The 15,298-nt window shown below is 50.8% G+C and overlaps 1 protein-coding gene across 2 annotated transcripts in view; it reads left to right on the forward strand.

The window, feature by feature from the left end:
* Positions 1-15,298, forward strand: part of LOC135279873 (serine protease inhibitor Kazal-type 5-like) — a 95,490-nt gene that overhangs the window by 20,260 nt on the left and 59,932 nt on the right. The gene's annotated exons all lie outside the window — the stretch shown is intronic.

A 15,298-nucleotide genomic window follows, 5' to 3' on the forward strand; every position in this document is an offset into this window, starting at 1 on the left:
AGAAGAATTTGACTTGGCCCCCAATGAGAATGCCACTGACAAGGCCCTCCAGGCTGGCCAGCCCTGTGGTCAGGGTGAGTTCTTGGGGGAGACAATTCTCTGCCCCTTGGCAGCACCCTCTGCTCCTGTCCAGCTGCAGACCTGGTGCTTCCCCAGGCCTTTCTGCAGCTCTTCAGTGGCCCCTGGGCTCCCCACCTAAGAAGCTGCTGGTGTGGAGGGAGAGCTCTTCCCCTGGGTGTTCCCTGGCTGGTGGGCAGAGGTGGAATCCTCTCCCTCTCCATCCCTGCAACAACTGAGCCCATGTTTCCCTCTCCAGATCTCCATTCTCTTGCCTCCACTCTCTCAGCTTTTTGCCCTTGCTGCTGGAAAACTGCACAGAGGAAGGTGCTGGTCTCTGACTGCTGCTTTGTGAGGTTCTGGATGGGCATTTTGATTTTCCTTAAGGAAACTCTCAGAAATGGTTCTTTACCTGATTTCTTGCACAGCACAGAGACAGCAAAGCCTCCTTGCTCCAGCTTCCCCACTCAGCCTTTCAGGGAAGGTTTGAGAGCTTTGTCAGGACGTCCTGTTGTGGAGAATTTGGGGTTTTAATTGCACCATCTGTTTTTCCTCTCAGCTACCATTTGCTTGAAGGGTCTTGAAATGCAAACAAAGCTGAACAGCACAAATCTGGAGCCATGCACACAAGTGAGGGCTGAGAGAACTGGGTTTAGGATTATCCCATTGTTCCACCTTCTTGGATGGAAGCTCCTGACATGCTGTGCACAGAGAGTGAGAGTGCTCAAAGTGCTGCCTCATGTGCAGAGCACACTGAGGAGCCCCCTGAAACGTTTAGAAACAGAGCAGGCATGAAAATGGTGCTGTGGTGGAGCTGGAGCACTTTCTAGTACTAGCTCTGGGATGTCCAGGTGTGTTTGGTGTGAAAATGGCAGGAAATGTTCCATTTTCTAAATTCTTGGGACATCCCTGAAAAGAAAATCCTGAGCACATTTGGTTGACTCAAAAGAACTACTGTAATAAAACTGGGATGTTTGTCTTATTTTCTAACATTAGGTATTTTAATCTAGATCTAAACTAAATATTTTATGGAATTGGTTAAATATATCTGGCAAAATGACCTTGAAATAGATAATCAATGGGGGAGAAAATTTGGCAACAAATTTCTGAAGAAGAAAATCAGAAATTTCCGGAAAAGTCATCAAAACTGAAGCATTTCTGTAGAAAAAAATGTGTCTCATGAAGCAACTTTTTCTGTGGAAATCTGCACAGCTGGGGGAGCTCCTGGGAAGGGGTGTGTGAAGCAGGCAGAGGGATGCTTGAAAGGAGATGCTTTCACTGACATCTGTCAACTGAGCTGACACAAATCCCAGCCCTAGATTTTGCTCTTTTTGGAGATTTGGGATAGCTTTGTGTGTGCATCCAGGAGGCTGGAAAGAGCCAGGGAGCTGCAGCAGCCAAGCGCCCTGGGCTGGATGAATTTTCAACCACTGTTTAAATGTCACTTTGTCAAAATCCTTTTGGATGTTTTGTTTGTAGATCAGACCCTGCCCTTGCACAGGAACTTGGGAGCCTCCAGAGCTGCTCCCAGCAGGGCCTGGTGTTACAGGTGATGTGTGATTTGCCTGACACCAGCCAAGCCTGACTGATTATTTGGAGGAGAATTGGACGGCAGTGCAGAGAGACTGTTATTAAACTGGACACCTGTGGATCCTTCTCAGTGTGCCTGTGTGCTACAAGCCCACACAGGTCTCCACAGTGTCTCATGCCAGCAGGAAATGTTGGTGTCACACTTTGGACTCGCACAGCATAATTATCATCTCACCCCTTCCTCTTACCTCAGTGTGATTTGCTGCCAGTGTTGTATTAGCAAAAAGGAGGGGGGGAAGTCATTTTTCCAGTGTACATACAGTAATAGAGATGTTTGTATGGCAGTTGTGAGTGGCATAATCTTGGTTGTTAGACAGCTTTAAGTGGGATTTGAAACAGGCAAATATGCCAAAATAAATAGCAACGAGATAGATGGACTATTAGGCACAGCTTGTTTGAATTGCTCAGTTCAGGAAGAATTCACCTGGTTTGTGATGCACTGGCAGTACTAAATGAGAGGAAAAAAAGGGGTTTTGCCCTGGTGGGTTATGCCACCAAGGAATGAGCCAGCACCACATTTCAAGTGTTGCACCAGACAAAACTTCTGAATCAGCTGCATCTGCTCAGTGCTTCCTTGGCTGTTGGGCTTGGGCTTCACCCTCTTCCACAAGGAGAGAAGGTTTGGCACTGTGCTCTGAGCCTGGAGTCAGGCAGGTGCTCCTTTGCCCGTCCCTGGAGAAACACAATCCCAAAGGCTGCTCATGACATTTTTATCTTTGCTTGGTTGATCTTGATGTTCTTCTAGAGCAGGACCTTCGTCCTGATTTTTCAGTAGTTTTAATCCAAAGCTGGTGTAGGCATCCATTCACCCTCCAGTCCCAGTCTCACAGGGGCCCTGCTCATTCCCAGGCTGGGGTTTAGTGCTCGGGCCAGTGCAGCTGAGGTGCCATTCACACCTTCCAGGCCTGCTGATCAACCATGCAGGCAGCTTTTATCAACAGCATCACATTTCTCACTTCAAGTCCCAGTGTGAACCCTGGTGAGAGGACGTGTGGCCATTGGGAGAGGGGCCACAGCAAAGCAGGCAGAGGCAGGTGATGCGTGGGAGGACACGTGTCTTGCCAGTGAAGAAAAATATTTTGTATTCCAGACAAAAGTGGCCCATCTTCGTGCCTCCTCTGGAAACAGAAGCCTCTTTCCTATCTCCAGCAATGACCTCTGCACATGTGACATTCAACAGAGAAAACCATAATTGCATCAGCTAATGATTTCCAGAACAAGAGCTTTCCCAAGGCTATGTAAAAATGGCTGGTGTTTGTCAGCACCGGCTACACAAAGAAAACAGAAGTATCAGGGCCAGCTGGTTTACATATTTTTATGTCAATCTGCTGCTGGTAAAGCTCTAATTGACCAACCTCTGACTTGGGAGCCCTGCCTGCCTGTTTGCATCCACTGCTTGCCCCAACTTCCACCAGTCGACTGGAGGGGTTTTCTCTCATGCTCTCTTTTTTATTTTTAGTTTTATTTCTGCCCATGTAATTTCTTGTTCACTTTATTCTTAAAGAGAAAAGAAGGAAACTCAAGCAACTTGGCTGAAAAGACAGACAAAGAGCTGCTTCTATACGGGAGACCATTAGGAATTAATTTCTGACAGTCTTGGCTTGGTGCAGTCCAGACTTCATTAGAGCATTTGCAAAACTCCTCCTGGCAGTCAGACACGCAGCGGAATAATTTGTATCTCCCTATAGATTTTACTGGGATCTGCCTCTGGGTTTGGCTGGTCTCATTTAGGAATGTTTGTGTTGTTTGCTGCTGCACGGAGGGGACTCTTTGTACTGACTTCTGCATAACAAAGCTGTGTGTGCATTCAGCAGGGCACACTGGCTGAGGAGGTGATGTGTCCTTGCCCTGGTTTGTAGGATAGATGGAGAAGCAGGGTGAGAAGATGACAGGACACTGCTCATGGCCATGAAGAGATCTCAGCTTGGTGCTTGTGTTTTTAGTGTAAAGAAAAGGGTCTTGATCACAGAGGTGAATGGGTGGAGCTGGGCATGCACCCATCCTTCCCTAAAACAGGCTGTGCACCCTCCCTGGACCTGCACGCCTGCCTTGTGTGGTGTGGTGCTGCAGCTTCTGAAGGACACTCAGAATTATGTGGGGTTTTCAAACCTTGATCAGCCAAATCACTAAAAAAGCTGAAACCAGCCTGCAGCGCCTTTGGAGGAGTGGCAACTACCTGCAGGAAAACTCCTTCTAGCTTTGCTAAATATAACAAAAAATACCCAGAGCACAACATGTCTCTTGGGATGGAGAGGGTAGACAACTTATCTGATAAGCTGCTGGAAATGTGAATTTTGGTCTGGGTGCAAGCTGTGTTGTTAACCCTTCAGGCACCTGTGTGGCATTAGACATGGCATTTGTGTCACTTATGTGCACAGAATTATGTGTACCAACTTATTTCAAATAGTTTGAGGCAATGAAATGACTGTAATTAGTCTGCCATATATGACATAAATATAAAAAAGTCCCCCAAACATGGAACACATTAAGGCAGAACCCTAGAACTAAGAAAAGTTTAAAGAACTTCAACATTTTTTAATGTTTTATGAAAACCAGAGGCCTAGCAGCAGTGTCCCATCCCATGCGAGGTGTGACTCCCCCAGGCCCCACAGATGACTCCCAGGGGTGCTGGGGCTCCACGTCCCCTCCTGTTGCTCCCTCACCTTGCAGTGATGCTGCAGCAGCCACACACCCCTGTGGGAAGCTGGCATTGCCAAAAAAGTCAGACAACTCTTGTTGAGATGGAGCTTTTCTGCAGAGGAAGAAGAAAAAAGAAGCCCCCAAGAAGCAGGACAGCGCCTGTGAGTGGAGCGGGAGCACAGAGCAAGGGAAGCCAGAGGCTCTGCAGCAGCAAAGCCCAGCTCTCCCTCCCGTGGAGCTCCACAGGAGCTCTGACCCACGTGTGGCAGCCAGCCCAGGCTCTGGCAAGCCAGGACTGCTGTGCTGGGTTTATTAGCAGGCTCCCACAGCACTGCCCTCCCCAGGCATCCTCTCCTCCCCTGCACACGCTGCCGGCTGACCTTCCGCAGCGCTGGGAGAGGCTGCTGGGTGTTTACCAGGAGCTTCGTTCCTATTTCAGCTCCCAGGCTCCCAGCGCAAACACCAACGTGAATCTTTCAGTAAACAGGCAGGCACTGGAGGGGAGGCAAGGATTAAAAACTCCGAATAATGACTGAAATGTCAGACATTTATTATTAAGTCAGTTCCCGATGTTGACAGCTGAACATTCAATATTAAAAGCATCCTTGATCATAAAAGCCAAAGGCAAACCTGATTCTTAAATATCCCAGTTGTTCTTTTTTGACCCAGTTTTTGATGTCTTAAGGAGGAAATAAAATTTGGGAAAATATTTACAGACATGAGAAAGGCAGGATTTCATCACGGCTGGTGACTTCACGGATCTGCCTGGGGCAAGGACAGCAATTAAAGAGCAGGAGGGCAAACGAGTCTCACATTTCCCTTTGCAGAGGTATTGTCAGTCTGGGAAGCTGGAGCGTGCATGTTAGGGCTGGAAGAGCAAGAAGTCACCAAGTCTCAGCATGAGGCTTAGAGGGGCTCCGGTGGCTTTCAGGATGTTAAAGGAGTGGTTATGAGCGAGGCTGGGGTTTGAGAGGCTTTGCCAGGGGCCAGAAAGGTGAAATGATCAGTGTTGTGTTGTGTGTCAGTGAAGCAGAAATGCCGAGGAACTGCTCTGAATAATGCATGGTCTTTGTGGGTCAAAGTCTCCGACAAGAAGGCTGGTGGGAAAGGCTTGGTGGAACTTACCCCAAGCATCAGATTTTGGGTTTGGATTAGGGTAAGAATAGAAGGCAGCAGTAGGAACTGGGAGAAGGAGAGAATATCTGACCTAGCAGGAGATGGAAGGGAGGGAGAAAATTGTTTACTGAAGATTGAGGCAAACAGGATAAGTGTGATGCTCCAGCAATATGTTAAAAGATACTGAAAAGAGGAAGAAAATGTTTTTGTTCCTCTGTGTCTTTCTTGGTTCGGAGAAGATGTCACCAGCCAAACCAGAAAATCACAGATGCTGGGAAACAGTTTCTTGGGGAAGTTGTAGAAAATCCATTACTGGAAGCCTTTGAAAAAAAGTGGAAAAACACCTGATATAGCTTTGAGCTCCTTAGCCCCCTTCAAGCTTTATTTTTACTAATTGGTGATATTACCCTGAAGTTGGAGAGATGGCACAGCTGTTGATGGCTCTTTGGAAGGGTTCAGCTCCAGAGCTGCAGAGTCAGGCACTGCCAGAACCAGCTCTGAGGGCACAGTCCTGAGCTGAGACCACAAGCCTTGGTGGCTGAGTGTTGAGAAGAGAATGGAGGCTGTGAACAGAGAAGGGCATCTCTGGGTATTCAGTTAGGATCCTTGGGTGTTGTGGAAGCACACCAGACACTTCACCAGTTTTCCTGTGGCACAGACAGATTTTTCTGATTCCCAGGTTCAGGAGGGGTGGCAGAACGTGACTGAGATCTCCAGCCCAGCTGACATGGTCCAGATGGGTGTCTGGGACAGTTATCCCCTCTGCACAGAGGGGCATGTGACCCTGCCTGGACCGGTAATTCCTGCCTGGCTCTGCCAATGGGGATGTGATGCCCCTGAGACCTTGGCCATGACCTCTGGAGGGGGTTGCCAGGCCCTCAGATCCCCCAGCAGAGTTACCCAAACAGCCTAATTTTGATGCTGGACATGGGGGAACTGGGAGAATCTGAGGGGATGGCATCTGCTTTGTGGCACTTTACATCTCCACACACCTCTCATGGTCATGGTGCCCTCGGGAGCTGCACAACTCTGTTCTCTTGATGAAGGACATATTGTGCTGGAAGAACAGTGCTTGGCTGGATGGACCTTTGGGGCTAAACCAGCCATTCCTATGTACTCATTTAAATTTCATTGATTTTTCTAAAGAATTATTTCTCCCTTGATGGTCTAGAAATAAAGCCTCTTGCCCTGACTGGCTCAACAACCCCATGATTTCTGTCTATTGACAAGGTGGTTTTCACACTGTCTCAACACAGGCAAGCTATTCTTCAACATGCTCGATCAGAGGAAGAGAAAATTACATTTTATGTACCTCCTGCTGCTTCCTGTTACATCTCCCCTCCTGGATTTCCAGTGGCAGGTGTTTGTGCAGGATCCCATCCACAGGCTGGGAGGGAGTTACTCAGCACCAGGTTTTCACAGGAATATCTCCTCTCGATGTGGGCATTGCTTAATTAGGCACATTGCCAGGCTACAAGTTTGCAGGGATATTTTTAATATTCCTCTGAGGCTCCTTTCTGGTCTCTGGCCTTATCTTTGCTGAAGAAAAACAGCTTGTGTGGCTACTCTTTGTGGCCCTGTCTGATTTGTGGCTTATTTCTCATGGTGCAGCCAAATGTGTGCAAGGCAAGCGGGGACACGGAGTGGCACTGACCCTTCTGTGCAGGACCTGGAGTCAAGGGCTTGCTTGAGGCTTCTCCAAACTCAAACCCTTCCAACAGCAGCAGACAGGGAGTGTGAAAGGTGGTGCAGTGACCCTGCAGGTAGGTGTGTGGCAGCAGGTTTGCTGGGTTACCTGGAGATAAGGTTCCACGTAAGAATCCGTGGCAAGTCTCCAATCACCCAGTGCACAACAACAACTAAATAAACTATTTAGTGCGATACAACAGTAGTAAAGGTGCTGGTTTCCAGTTTTCACTGCGGTAAGGACCTTTCTGGCCATGATACATACCAGGGGTCAGGGGTTTGGACGAGGAAGCCTTCATGGCTTTCAGAATTGCAGCCACACTGTTTCCAGCTGCAACCCTTGAAGACCCAGATCTAGAGCTCATTTCCTTTGCTTCAATTTCAGTGGGTCATCCCACCAGTGTTTTGTGCAATCAAGCAAGAATCATGGGCTTGAAATAGGCACAAAATCCCGAAAGTGACGAACTGTGGCTCATGGAGGCTGTGCATACTGTGCCCCAATGAACAGGAACGTGTTTTTATGGGAAAGTGCTCCTTTCCCATGTGGGGACTGGTTACTGATGGTGACTTTGCTCTCATGGGCTTTATTTCTGAGAGTGGCAGTTCAACTATGCGACTTTAAATATATGTTTCTTTGTCCAGATGTCCTATTTAGGCCAAACCCTTTGCTTTGCCTGTAAGAAAGCTGGAAAAGCCTGGACCTGCCTTTGAAGTCAATTAGCTGCCTCTAAGGCAGGATTTGTCTTTAAAAGGAGTTGGATTGGGATAGGGAGCATGTCAGTGCTGGAACCAGACAATGTTTGTCTGCCCCAGTGCCTATAGAGGTGAATAGAGCTTTTCTTAATAGCTTTTTGGGAAGTCATTTGTAACTGGATAGCCTCTTTCCTTTGCCAAGAGGCTGGGGTTATTTGGGGCCCTGGACTCAAAAGCAGAAACAATGGTGCACTCGTTATGGCCAAATCAGTTTATGCTTATTATTTCAGATTTTTCTCAGGAAGTCCTTGGCCTTGAACTCTATCTTAGTTTATATGCTCGATTTGTCTCTCTCACACTGCCAGGCAAACTGGAGAGCTCAGGCACGTTAGTGATTGTTTCTGAGCACCAAAATGAGAAGATCCCATTGAATGGGAGAAGCTGAGCTCAGGGCATTGGAACTGGACATGTCAGTGGCTGGAGAAGGGTTGGAAGGCAGAACTCTGGAGTTCTGTCCCATGCTGATTTGGTTTGGTTTGATTTAAGGTGCTGCAGCTGAGTCTGCATGGTTCCTGGAACTTCCCAGACAGGATGAATGTGTGTGCTGTTCCCTAAACCAACCCATCCCCACTGGCAGGGCAAGACCTCTACTCCCCTCTTGCAGTGTGTGGGCTCTGCTGTCAGGTGGATGAGAGGAGCTCCTGGTGCAGATGCTTTCCTGTGCTGCCACTGGCTGGTGCTGCTGCAGGTGCAGTGTCCTGAACCAGCCAGGAATGCCAGCAGAGGCCACCACCCATAGCTCTGTCCCCTTGGAAATGTGCACTGAAAAATCCCTTTGGTTACCAAATTCCTGTGTGCTTGTGACCAGGAGTGGGGTGAGGAAAGAAAGAGAGCTCTTGCCCAAGCCCTGGGGCAGCCAGAAACTTTTCCAGCCCAGTGGCAGCTGCAGCAGTGCTGGTGCAGCTCCCTGTGGTGCCTTGCTGGGGCTGGATCCAGAGCTCTGCCAAATCCACAGGTATTGGCACACTGAGTCAGGCATCTGTGCCACCTCTCTGCCATGTGCAATAACTCATTCCCTGCCTTTGGACACTCCCAGCACATGGCCATCAGTGCAAGGGCTGTGGCACATCTTTCTCTGCCCCAGCCATGCCTTGCCTAATGCTTCATCCTGCCTTGGCTCTTTCACCCCTGTGTTTCAGCCCCTGCAGTGCCCAGCTTGAGGCATCCTGGCTTTTGCTTTCAGGTCCTGGAATGCTGCTTCTGGAGTTAAACACCACCTGCACCCCTGAGGGCATTGGTGGTGGGGACAGAGCCCCAGGGCATGGGATGGGGCATGTGGAGAGGCTGCTGCTTCCCCTCTCTGTGTGGATAATGACTCCAGAAAAGAGGGCTGATGGGGGGTCACTGATTAATGCCTCAGATCTCGGTCCATGAGAGTGATGCCACCTGCAAGCTGGACACTTACACTGACCTAATGCCTTTGTGGCTTCAAGCCACATGGTACCATCTGCCAGCAAAGGAGAGCTTCCCAGCACCCCACCACGCAGGTGTGGGGGTGGATCACCACCTAAATCCATGCCAAGGTGTGCCAGGAAGGATCCAGCCTTCTCTCAGAGGCCAGCAGCCTGTTTGGGTTGAACCTCACACGTGATTTTCTATTTGTGGCAGCCTTTTGCAGTAAGAAAAGTGCTGAAGTTATTGGAAAAAGTCTGCAATCCAGCCCTGCTGAGCCGTGCTACAACAACAGGTTATTGTTCTGGCACAGGTGAAGGGCAGGACCTTTGCCTGGGAGCTTTCCAGGAGCTGTGCTGCTTAGCTGGAAGGAAGCAGAACTTCTCAGCACTGAATCCACCTGCTGTGCTAATGCCACTGCAGCGCCAGGAGGTCTCCAACAGAGTGTAAGGAATCCAGCTTCATGTGCCAGCACCACACAGAGCTGGCACTTCCAGCCCCTCCTGTCCTTGCTGTAAGTGGAGTGTGCCTGATGAAAGATAAAGGCCAGAAAAGTCGTGTTGAAGCATTGGCAGGGCTGCTTTGCTGTCTGCAGAACACTTTGGATGCTCCTCCTTTTGATAGGGAGAAATACAAACTACTACTGTCACCTGACTTCTCTGTGACAGCTCAGAGACACTAGAAAGCAAAAGCTGAGCTCTCACTTCAAGTGTGCAGCTGCAGTTGTGGCTATTTGTGCCATGTCTGTGGTTATCAGGGTGGTTTCAGCCCGCCACTGAGAAGTGTCCACTCTCTTCTTTAGCCATGATCCCGCTCCAGCCCCTCTAAGCCCTGGGGACAGCCTCTGTGTGTCAGTGCAGAGCCACTTCCAGCTCATTCCCATACATTTGCCAAGGACAGCTTTTCCCTGCGTAGCCCGAGCTGTGGTTTAGATGACAGGAAATCTGCAGTTTTAAAAGCCTCCTTCCATTTCAGTCAGACTTTCCCTTTGCAGAGTATTAACAGTGTCATTTCCACTGGGGTGGAACCAATTGGTATTTCCTTCGGTGGCCTCAAGCTTGGCAGCGTGACCCTCTGCCACAGCAGTGCTGCTGTGCTGGGCTGGCAGCTGCCTCTCCACCATGACAAAACTGTTTGCTGGCACTCCTGACATCTCTCATTGAGGCTGTCACAACAGCAGCAGCTGAAGTGGCTCCGTACCCATCAAGGAGAGCAGGCTCTGGATCTCTGCCCTGCCCTGGGCACTGGGACACCTCTGTCTGCATCCTTTGCCAAAGGGCAGATCTGGGAGGTGGCACGTGGAAGCATCAGAGCACACAGGAGCCTTTCCAGCAGCAGATGGGCTCCCATGGGGTGTCTGCAAAGGGAGCTCTCCTTGCCAGCCCAACAAATTAGTTTAATTCTGCTCCCCCAAAACAAGTCTCCTAGAACTGATCATGCCTCATGGAAAGTGTCCTCTGGCAGCTGCAGCAAATCTGAGGAAGCCTCTGCTTATTTCCAGACTGGAAAAACAAATCTGATGTTGAAAATGTGGCTAAAATAGAAGCCTTCTTATCAGGGGAATGTTGGGGAAGGCTGCAGTGGGCAAATGTGGCACCAAAGCTGACTCTTCCTAGCAGGCCTGGACATAAGAATATTTTGCAACTACCAGAAATTCAGGGCTGCTTCTCAGCTTGGGTCTTGCATTTCACTGAAGTCCCTGAGTCCAGTTCTAAACCTGAATTCACAGTATGCTACCATGACATCATGAAGTCAAATGCCACTGGCAGTGGAAATAGATATTGCCTCCCAGGTGGGAGCTTCAGGAAAGTGCTCCAGAAGGTGGAGGGGGAAGGGCTTCCCAGGCTGAATTTTACAAGAATTTTTACTGGCAGAAAAGTCTCAATTTAAAGAAACATGTTTTCCTGATTTGAAAATGCTCCCCTGGGCCTCCTGTCCTTAGCTGTCTGGTTTCTGTCACTCTTGTGACATTCCTGAGGCTTGGCAGGACCCAGGACTGCTTTGGAGGCACAGAGATGCGACCCTGCTATGAAAAGCTTCCACCCAAACAGCAAATCCTGGTGAAGGATTGCAGGAGAGATGCCCCTGGATGGCAGGAGGAGGGACATGAAGCATTGCCAGCTTCCAAACCACCTGCTCCTCCCGAGGATGTGCTGGTGCTCCCAGGGCAGGCAGGCTGGGGCTGGGCCCCGTGGGTGTCCTGCTTTCTGCAGAGCCCTGCCTGCCTCAAGCACTGAGGTTATTTTTGGAATTTCCCTCTTTGTCATTAAATTACTTGTTATTGTGAGCAGTGTGGCACTGGGGCAGGAATTGTGGCATTGGGGCAGGAATTGAGACACTGGGGCAGGAATTGTGGGATTGAGGCAGGAATTGTGGCATTGGGGCAGGAATTGTGGCTCTGGGGCAGGAATTGTGGCTCTGGGGCAGGAATTGAGGCACTGGGGCAGGAATTGTGGCTCTGGGGCAGGAATTGTGGCTCTGGGGCAGGAATTGAGACACTGGGGCAGGAATTGTGACTCTGGGGCAGGAATTGTGTTGCTCTCTGCCTGAGCTTCCTCAGAGCAGTAAATGCCAAGCCCTTTGCACCATCCTTAGGGATTCTCCTCACCCACCATGTGTTCTTGACCTTTTCATTTTTTGCCCTGGCTGAGCCCTCTAGGAGCAGCCAGAAGGGAAAGAGAGGGGAGGTGGATGGCTGAGCCCTTCCTCTGATTTGGCAAATCCTGTTTTTCCCTCGTTGCATCATTCAAAACGTGTTCAGGGCTCCAAACACATGGCCAGAAGCACTGCCCTGGGAAGAAGCCCGAAGAGCTGCAGCGATTTAGACAAAGAAACCAAGAACTGAAACCATTGCTCCTGTCACTGTCCATTTTGCTTTGTCTCTGCCAGCTCACCATCACTGGAAACAGCATCACGGAGACACAGGGAAGCAAGCTGGTGTCTCAGAAAAGTCAGGCTTGCTGCTGGCAGGACAGCTCCAGGCTCTGCTGGGGATCAGATGGCAGAGGAGCAGCTTGGATGAAGCATTTTCTTTCTCAGCTTCAGGGAAAAAATTCTTATGGTGGCAGAAGACTGAGTTTTGAGGATGAGTCTAAACTTTGCACCTGCACCTCAGATTTGCCCTTGTTCAAACCACAACTGAAATATGGACAGGAACCATTCCCTCCTGGCCACTTGCCACTGGTTGTGCCTGATGTGCCCTGCTGTGCAGAACAACAGAGTGGCCCCTGGCCTGCTGCTTCCCATAATCTCCAGGCTGATATGGACCTTGCTGTGAAACGGATGTGGCTGACATTTAGCAGGAGTGCCAGTTCTCATCAGAACAGTGCCTGGGGAGACGCAGGCTGTGCTCAGCCGTGCGGCTGACGAGACCTGCTGCTCTGCAGGCTCGGTCAGCACCTCACTTCATCAAAGAAACGCTCTTGGCTAGCGCTGGCTGATGTTTCCCAGAAATGGCATGGGCAGGAAAGATGTTTTGCTTGGCATAAAGTGGCCTCAGTGCACATTTCAGTGTTCTTCTGGGTAGGAGGAATCAACTGGGATGAGTTTGGGGCTAAGGTGGGTTTAGCCATGACAAAAAATGCAAGAGCAGTGAAAGAAATGTAGGGAGGATCAGTCTCCCCTCCTGCCAGCCTCACTGGCAGAGATCTCCCTGGATAAAAGCTATGCTCCATTTCTTATGATGCAGCAGAATCAGCAATATCCCAGCTGTGGGAAGCATCCTTCCAGGATCCCCTGTGTGCAGAGATGTCAAGGCAATTCACAGTCCCAAGTCTATTTGGGACTACCACCTTTAGTGCATTAATTTTACATGTGGGCAAAGTGAGTCGTTTTTCATCTCTCCCTCGACTGCAGACACTCTTTGGCAGATCTGAGAAGAGGAGAAGAGGAGCCTGTGCTTCCCCCCCTCCAGCTGCATCTGGCCGTGTTTGAAATCTGAAAATCTGAAATGAGCACTGGAGCTCTCTCAGATGGATCATGCTTTATTATTATCATTAATTTTTTGGTGTTTGTTTCAGCCACTTCATAAAGAAAACTGATCTTTCTACCCACAATGAAGTCCAGGATTTCCTAAGAACAAAGTGCTGGGTTTGCCCCAAATACCAACAGGAGGGCTATGAAGCTGTGAATCACAGGGAACCCCACGAGGGTTTGACCCCCAACTCCAAAGGCTCCATCCCAGGCCGTTTTGGGCTGACTCACGAGAGCCCTTTGGCACAAGCAGGGGAGTGCCCAGCTCTCCAGGGAGCAGCTGGCAGTGCTGCAGCCGGGCAGACACTGACACATCCTCCAGCGCGGTGACACCCGCCGGGGCCGCGCTGGTCCCCGCAGCCCCCCGGGCGCAGCATCCCGCAAAGCTGCCAGCGGCTCCTGGGGACGGGGACAGGGAGGTGGCGAGGCCACCTCGGCGCTTCCAGCCTCCCGCAGGGCTGGCAGGGGCAGCACCGCCCGCGGGGCCAGCGCCGCTCCCCGCCCGGCGGCCGCGCATCCCCCGCCGGCTGCGGGATCCAAATGCGGGATGCAGCTGCGGGACAGCTGCGGGATGCGGCTGCGGGATCCAACTGCGAGATCCGGCTGGGGGATCCAACTGCGGGATGCGGCTGCGGGATCCAGCTGCGGGATGCGGCTGCGGGATGCGGCTGCGGGATGCGGCTGCGGGATGCGGCTGCGGGATGCGGCTGCGGGATGCAGCTGCGGGATCCGGCTGCGGGATCCGGCTGCGGGATGCGGCTGCGGGATCCAGCTGCGGGATGCAGCTGCGGGCTCGGCTCCGGCAGCGGCAGCGGCGGAGCAACAGCGGCCTCCAGTGCCGGGAGCTCCTCCCGCGCTCCCGGCAGGATCCGCACCCCGCGCACAGCCGCGGGGCCACGGAACGACCTTCCGAGGGCTTCTTCAACCAGGGCAGGGACATCTTCAGCCAGGGTGCTCAGAGCGCCCTCCAGCCTCATCTTGAATGTTTCCGGGGATGGGGAGTGCACAACTTCTCTGGGCAGCCAATTCCACTTTCTCACCTTCTTCATGGCAAAAAACTTCTGGATATTTAACCTAACCCTGCCCTCTGTCAGTTTGAAGCCATCTCCCCTTGTCCCATCACTCCAAGCCCCTGTAAAAAGTCTCTCTTGGCGTCCCTTTAGACACTGGAAGAAGATCTAAAATCTCCCAGGAGCTTTCTCTCCTCCAGGCTGAACATTCCCAGCTCTCTCAGCCTGTCTCTGTAGATCACTCCAAGGTGATCCAGCCCTTGGAGTGTCTTTGTGGCCTCTTCCGGACTTGCTCCAACAGGCCCAAGTTTTTCCCATGCTGGGGACCCCAGAGCTGGGTGCAGCACTGCAGGAGGGTCTCATGAGGACAGAGGGGCTGAGTCCCCTCCCTGGCCCTGCTGCCCGCACTGCTTTGGATGCAGCTCAGGACAATGATGGTTTCCAGGCTGTGAGTGCACACTGCTGGCTCATATCCAGCCTCTCATCCACCAGCACCTTCAAATCCTTCTTGGAAAGGCATCTCCCATCCTGCCAGCCCACAGCCCTCAGGCCAGGTTGTCAGCGCCAGCAGCAAAGCTCACCAAGGCCAGTAGAGGGGAAAAAAAATAGAATTTTGCCTGGAAAAATGGAATCTTTTTGGTTTTCTAAGGCACTGGGTAGGTGTGACCTGCAGTACAAGTGTGATGCTCCTGGTGCACAGGGGCCATGCCATGGGGCACTGGCATATGGACAAGGTTGGAGATGGGTCAGCATGGAGATGACTTATTGGGTTCTTTCTCCTGGCAAAGGCTCTGGAGGAAGGGCTTTAGTGCTCTGTATTTAGCAAATGCAATTTCAGGTCATGAGAATGCTAAAAATCTATTGCTCGAGCACTGGAAGTCTAGGAAAGGAAAACAAAATTCTTGATGCAAAAAAAGATCTTCCCTGTTCTGCCAGAGCCTGGATCTCTCTTTGGGCACATCCCAGCCTTCTCCCTGGGGCTCTGTCAGTAATTTGCTCACAGCTCTTTACAGGCATCACCAGAACAAACCTCATTTTTTCAGGAAGGCGCTCTAAGTGTTGGGGAAAGGGGGTTGCTGTGT

This window comes from Passer domesticus, chromosome 13, assembly GCF_036417665.1.
Source record: "Passer domesticus isolate bPasDom1 chromosome 13, bPasDom1.hap1, whole genome shotgun sequence".
In the NCBI taxonomy this organism is placed as follows: domain Eukaryota; kingdom Metazoa; phylum Chordata; class Aves; order Passeriformes; family Passeridae; genus Passer; species Passer domesticus.